At 38.4% G+C, this 7,313-nt stretch overlaps 1 long non-coding RNA gene across 1 annotated transcript in view; it reads left to right on the plus strand.

Annotated features, from left to right (window-relative positions):
• LOC145353655 (uncharacterized) overlaps nt 1-3,020 on the plus strand; it is a 42,170-nt gene extending 39,150 nt beyond the window's left edge. The window contains exon 3 of the long non-coding RNA XR_013888756.1: nt 1,110-3,020. This is a non-coding gene — a long non-coding RNA (uncharacterized LOC145353655). The remainder of the gene's footprint in view (nt 1-1,109) is intronic.
• The last annotated feature ends 4,293 nt before the right edge of the window (nt 3,021-7,313 follow it).

The raw sequence follows: 7,313 nt of genomic DNA on the forward strand, positions 1-7,313 counted from the left end.
TGGACCTTTGCTTATTAGTCTCCGGCATGGTGGGTAACGTGTTCTCCCCATGTCTGCATGGGTTGTCTCTGAGTGCTCCAGTTTCTTCCCATTGTCTGAAAGACATGCTGGTTAGGTGCATTGGCCATGCTAAATTCTCGCTCAGCGTACCAAAAAGGCACCAGAGTATGGCAACTAGGTGATTTTCAAAGTAATTTCATTGCAATGTTAATGTATTTATGACACTAATAAATAGGCTTAACCATGATACCAAAGTGAAAAGGCACATTTTTCTGAATTTGTGTTCCAAGTTACCTATCTGAGTTCTGGGATATCCTTGCATCTAATATCAGTGGGGTTCTTAACGCTTGCACACATCCCCAACTTTAATTATCCCTGCATTGGCGGCCATGCCTTCAACTGCATGAATCCTAAATTTTGGAATTCTTTCCTGAAACCTCTCTGACCCTCACCCATTCCTTTCTCCTTTAAGATGCCTCTTACAACCTACCTCTTTGAAACCTATCCTTATGTCTTTATATGGAGGTGGGGCAGCAATGGCATAGTGGTACTGACACTGAACTATAATCAAGAGCTCCGATTTAGTGCTTGGGGGGGCAGCAAGGGTTCACATCACAGCAGGGTAACTGGTGGAATTTAAATTTAAATTAAAAATAAATCTCAAATTGAAAGTTAATCTCAGTGATGGTGACTATAAAACTAACATTGATTGTCAGAAAAACCCATCTGGTTACTAATGTCCTTTTGGAAAGGAAATCTGCCGTCCCTCCCTAGTCTGGCCTACATGTGACTCCAGACTCACAGTAATGTGGTTGACTCTTAACTGTACTCTGAAAAGGCCTAGCAAACCAGTTGGCAAAGGTAATTAAGGATGGGCAACAAATGCTGGCCTTGCCAGCGACACCACATCCCATGAAAGAGTTTTTAGAAATGAATCTGCAATTATGGAATTCCATGAGCCAAATGTCAAATGTTGTCTGGAAGATTTACTTCGTACGTAAATTCTGTGTACAGATAGATGAACAGTTCTATGAAGTTATTCATTTCAAAAGAGGTGAGACAAAGTTGTTTAACTCTTGCTCATCTTATTCACTGTCTTTATCCTTTAGGTGGAATTCACAGCTCCACACAAACCAGCTACCCCTGCAGTGGAACAAGTGGCCTGTTCGTCAATTCATACTTTGAATTCTTCATTTCATCATTGTCCCTTTGAGCTCCACATCATCAGGGATTGTAGCCTTGCTGCACAGTAACAACCATTTCCATGGCTTCTTGTGTTCCATTCTCATTTGTAATAAATCATTCACCATGTGTTCCTTCCTCAAACTAATTGATATGTTCCTAGATTTGCACAACTGAGCTGGCATTTGGTCCTAACAAAATGGATAATATAGAGTGTCAAGGTGTTTGTGAGGATGCAACAGATTCCTTTGGCGGTTCTTGAAAAAGTAGATGGGCAACTGGGTATAGTTATGTATATTGGTATTGATTAAATGCAGTGTTTTGTAATGGAGCACAAATATTTCTGGAACCTGCTGACAGCAAAGTTGTTACCAGAATTAATATAATTGGTTCTCATTGCGCAAAGAGCATTGTCATTTTCATGAACATCAGCATTGCACAGAAGGCATCCCTATAAAGGATTTTATTTCCTGACTGCTACTACAAATCCTCACACTGTAGCACCAGTTGAAGGCTGATTTTTTTCTGTGAAGAAAATAACATTATTTAGCCTGAGACTAAATGTTCCAAATGAATCAGGCTCTGCAGTGGTGTGAAAATGTCAATGTTTTACCAGTAGAAGCTACCATCAAAGCAAAGTAAATAAGCCTTAGTATTTCTGTCTGTGCGCCAAAAAGATTGATGGCAAACTTTATCTGCTCTTGGTAGACATGTCTACTTTTTGAAGCTTGTTTTCAAACTCAAGAAATATCATCAGTGTCTTCTTCTGTGCATGACTTTGACTCCAGTAAATTACTGAATAAATGAAAATGAACAATGCTTATGTGTGAAACAATTCGGGAATTCAACAAGTTAGAAAGAGCTACCCAATGCAATTCCATCCTTCATTTCTTGGATTGTAGGTTACAGCACTGCAAAGTGTTTCTTTTTTCAAATCTGCCTCGACCATCCTTTCAGGCTGTGAGCTTCAGAGTTCCACAAAATAAAGTACTGAATTCCCCTCTTATCATTCCATCAATTACTTGAAATCTATGTCTCCTGTTTATTGACCACTCTGCCAACAGAAATGGATCCTTTGTATCCATTGTAACCAGGTCCCTCATAATTTTACACAGTTCAGTTAAATCTTCCCTTAGCTTCCTCTTTTCCAAAGGAAACCCAGTTCATCCCAATTTTTTCCATTTGCCTAAAGTTCTCCATTTCTGGCAACACTTTTGTAAATCTCAGCTGCACCCTCTTGAGTGTGATCACACCCTTTCTGGAATGTGGTCACTGGAACTATAGACTGTACTCTAGCTGCAGTCTAACTAGTGTTTTGTACAGTTCTAACAATTCCTCCCTGGTCTTATATGTTTGGCCTTAGACAAGGGAGAGGGTGGGGAGTATGGTGTTGAGATAGAAGATCAGCCATGATCATATTGAATGGCAGAGTAGACTCAAAGGACTGAATGACCTCCACCAGTTCCTATTTTATATCGTGAATAGAGGAAAGTATCCCATATGCCTCTTGACCATCCTATCTACCTGTCATGTTACCATCAGGGATCTGTAGATGTTAACTCTTCAATCCTTCAGTTTCTCTGCACTTTAAGAATCCTACCATTCGTTGTGTGTTCTCTTGCTTTATTAACCCTCCCCATATATATCACAGTTGATGCCTACAGACTCCACATATTGCTATTTCTATTCATGGATATAGCTGGCAATTATCTTTCATAAGTGTTAACACAACATGTATAAATTATACAGTTGTACCCATACTATGGTATGCCTCTTCAATTTAGACACTCTTGACTGCACTACTTCCAAGAAAGAAGTCTCACAACACCAGGTTAAAGTCCAACAGGTCTATTTGGAATCACAAGCTTTCAGAGCGCTGCTGCTTCACCTGATGAGATTCACCTGATGAAGGAGCAGAGCTCTAAAAGCTCGTGATTCTAAATAAACATGTTGGATTTTACCCCACTGTTGTGAGACTTCTTATTGTGCCCACCCCAGTCCACCACCAGCATCTCCATATCAAGGTTACCATCAACACCGCAACTATTGACTCAAAGTGGAGAGGATCTCCAAGAAGATCGTGCATATTGACACTCACCTGATAAGGAACAGCTCTCCCAAAGTTTGTGATTCCAAATAAACCTGTTGGACTTTAACCTGATGTTGTGAGACTACTTACTGTGCCCACCCCAGTCCAAAATCAGTATTTCCATATCATCCTTCCAAGTATAGTGGATTGTTGTCGGTTTGTTTCTTTGTTTGTTTAACTGTTGCGCAATGGGTTGTCCTTCTGTCCCGCGAAAGATATTTTGCCACCCTCTGCTGTCATCTACAATAATCAACAGTGAAACAAATTGTTCAGGATTTCCTTGTTTCCTCCATAAATGTTCGAATTGGAGTGATACACTGAATCAAAAACTCTGACAAAGAGTCACCCAGACTCAAAATGTTAGCTCTGTTCTCTTTCCACAGATGCTGTCAGACCTGCAGAGATTTTCCAGCTTCTTTTGTTTGTGTTTCAGATTCCAGCATCCACAGTAATTTGCTTTTAACTTGAGACACAGGATGTTAGTTATTTAACCTGAAACAGTCAATGTGCCAAGAACAAATTAAATACTCTTTTATCCGATTATAAAATCCTCTGAACTGAAACATAAGCTTTGCCAGGCTAATAAATTTTCACCTTTATCTATTTCAGAATAACAATAGTTGCAAACGTCTGTGCAACAAAATGATTTTTTCAAAGTTTTTTGTTTTCAAAATATTTTCATTTGCAGTGAGTGAATGAGAAATAAATGTTGAGTTGAAATGAACAGATTTCTGAAAGAAACTAGGCATGTTTGTTTCCCCCCATGTTGATTCTCTTTCATAATTTTCTCCTGCTTAAGTCACCAACAATTATAGTATAAAAACATTGTTTTTAAATAAGAAATACATAATTGAAAAGATTTTGAAGGTAAAAGGAAACACCAGGCTTCACAAGGCATTCCTTCAACATCTGCCCAATTCAATATAGCTACACAGTAAAAATAAGTTTCAGGATTAACATTTTGAAGTCTTATATGGTGCAGATTTTGTTACCAATTCATAACTCTGCATAATCACTGAAATTAAGTGGAAGTCTAGGAGTTCTGGCCTTTTCTTTATTCATTCACCAAAACACAGGATAGTCATTAATGTGCAGAAAACTCTTCTTTGGTCTTGCTCCTTCTAAAATCCTGTTTCTATAAAAACTTCTAATTAAAGAAACTTCCTGTATTAAGATTTATAGTCTCCTGTTCATTTTAGCCAGCAGCAAGCAGTACAACATCATCATCCAGTGACAAGGGGCTGCTAACAATCTCTCCGCAGCAGTAAATAATTACTTCCGCTAAAATGAAAAATGATCACTTTAATTTTCCACAATAGCTGAAAAGATAAAAGTTAATAATTGTTGGGAAATAAATATTAGAGCAACAACCCATTTAGTCAGAATCTTCCGAAAGGTGCTTTTGTATTTTTAATTACTTACATGTAACATACATTTACTGACATTTTTAAACGGTCCCAATTATTTGCCTTGCACACTGTGAAGTAACTTTTACACCTAGCACAGATGTAACAATGGAGCCATATGGTGTGCAATCCCAATAAAAATAACGTTCTTACATGTTTCTTTCTCCTTGCAACACAGAAGTCCAACCAAGATAACACCTCTAGTATTGTATCAATTTTACTGGCACCCAGTCCCTGAATAGGGCAAATGAATGCCCTACAGAAAATTTTTCCTCTGATTTTTCTCATTCTTCCTATTCATCATTTCTACTAAGCAAATGACTCAGATCACAGAATCATAGACTCTAACACAGGTGGCATGGTGGCACAGTGGTTAGCACTGCTGCTTCACAACGTCAGGGATCTGGGTTCGATTTCCAGTTTGGGTCACTGTCTGTGTGGAGTCTGCATGTTCTTCCCGTGTCTGCGTGGGTTTCCTCTGAGTGCTCCGGTTTCCTCCCACAGTCCGAAAGACGTGTAGGTTAGGTGCATTGGCCATGTTAAATTCTCCCTCAGTGTACCTGAAAAGGCACTGGAGTGTGGCGACTAGGGGATTTTCACAGTAACTTCATTGCAGTATTAATGTAAGCCTACTTGTTACACTAATAAATAAACTTCAAAATCAACTGAGCTAATTCCTTACTCAAACCCTATTTCTATGTCCTTTCCATGTACGTTTTTGTATTCTTCCTTTACAAATAATATTCAAACTCTTTTGATCCTCAGGTTGTCAACATTATTTTTAACACAAATTCAGGAGTGACAAGAGCCACAAAGTGGGCACCACGCGCGGAAGCAAGAGCACCACTGAGGTCTGGATGATTTCAACAGTTAAGCCTCATTTATCTGCCACTTTGACTTACCAGCCAAAATGACTGGAAAGTTTTTGGGACGTAGCTTCTTGGCTGAGAGCTTATTAGAGTTAGGCAGTTCGGGGCAACAGTGGGTAAATGAAGTTGAAATTCAGATTGACTATAATTTAATTGAATGGCAAAACTGTCTTGAGGGAAGAATGGTCAATTCCAGTTTCTATGCTCCAACAACATTTCTTTGCCAAAAATACTAACTTATATTATTAAATAAAGCTGTTGTTTCCAGCTTTTATTTTTAAAATTGGATATAGTTCACATCTTCAACACTAATATTTGAACCAGTTGTGTTTCTTTTATCTGTCATATTCATGGAGCAAGATTAGTAAGCAGTAAATGGACCAGTGCTTTAATTTTAAACAGATTATAGTTGTAATTAAACAAGATCTTTGAAAAATGATCAGGCTTAAGCTGTGAGTCTCTTTATATGCTGCAAACATTGTGCACATCCTGTAGCACATCTGGTAAAAATCAGATGAAAACAGTAATTTATTGAGCACAGCTTGGGCTGGGCAACACCTGGACTATTTTGTTTTGCATTGATTCATTTTTTTAACGTTTAAAAAACATATTCTAGTCAATGAAAGCAGTCAGTGAAACCCTTCTTGTCTTAATTGAACAGCAAGCCTTGTCTTGTAACACCAAAAAAATCCACATGAAAGGGACCATATTCTTAACTTAGACATCTTACAGATAATTTCAATCTATCCTACATGTTCAGAATGCAACATTTTTTACATACTTCCCAATTTATTTTCATAGAAACATAGAATCCCCACAATGCAGAAGAGGCCATTCGGCCTATTGAGTCTGCACCAACTCTCTTAATGTTATCTTCAGAATGTAACATTTTTTACGTTTGCCAATTTCTTTTCTTAATGTTACCTTTATTTTTGCTCCTCTTTTTTTCTCACTTGCCTAAACTATAAACTATTTCTTGTTAAGGTGGACTGTGGAGGGTAAACCTGGTCCCAGGTTTTTGCCAGTGCTGAATTATATATGGTTACGTGAGACATTCATTAACCCTCACATCCTCCCAATGAGGAAGTTTTTAGTCTGCTCAGTTCTTCCCACTGAGATGGGGGGGACTTGAAATGAATATAAACATGGTTTTGGACCCACACTGTACCGGAAACAGTATAGCGTTCAGAATGGGACACCATGCAGTTTTGGGCATCAGGTCTTGTGAACAGTTTCCTGTTTCTTGTTTCTTTAACACTTCTCTCGTGCATTTTTCTAGTTTTGGTAGTAAATACCACAACTAACTTCAATAAAGCTGTTTAACATAACAACAGCAATTTGTACTTGGTAATCATAAGAATTTATTTTTCTCTGCACTTATCCCCTTCAGTGTTCCTGAGGTCACATAGAGTGGAGTCTGATCTAAAAGTAGGAGATAACCACAGAGAATGCTGACTTTTGCCTGTGATGATCTGTGCTTAGTTAACAGAAGGTGCTGAAGTGGAAGTTGAAGTGAAACCGACACAAATTTTCCTTTTAGAGTCATAGAGCATGGAAACAGGTCCTTTGGTCCAACTTGTTCATGCCGTCCTTTTTTTTAACCACTAAGTCAGTCCCAATTGCCCGCATTTGGCCCATATCTCTCTATACTCATCTTACCCATGTAACTGTCTAAATGCTTTTTTAAAAGACAGAATTGTACCCGCCTCTGCTACTATCTCTGACAGCTCGTTCCAGACATTCACCACCTTCTGTATGATAAAATGC

Source organism: Carcharhinus amblyrhynchos, chromosome 16, assembly GCF_965287045.1.
Source record: "Carcharhinus amblyrhynchos chromosome 16, sCarAmb.v2.hapA, whole genome shotgun sequence".
NCBI lineage: Eukaryota > Metazoa > Chordata > Chondrichthyes > Carcharhiniformes > Carcharhinidae > Carcharhinus > Carcharhinus amblyrhynchos.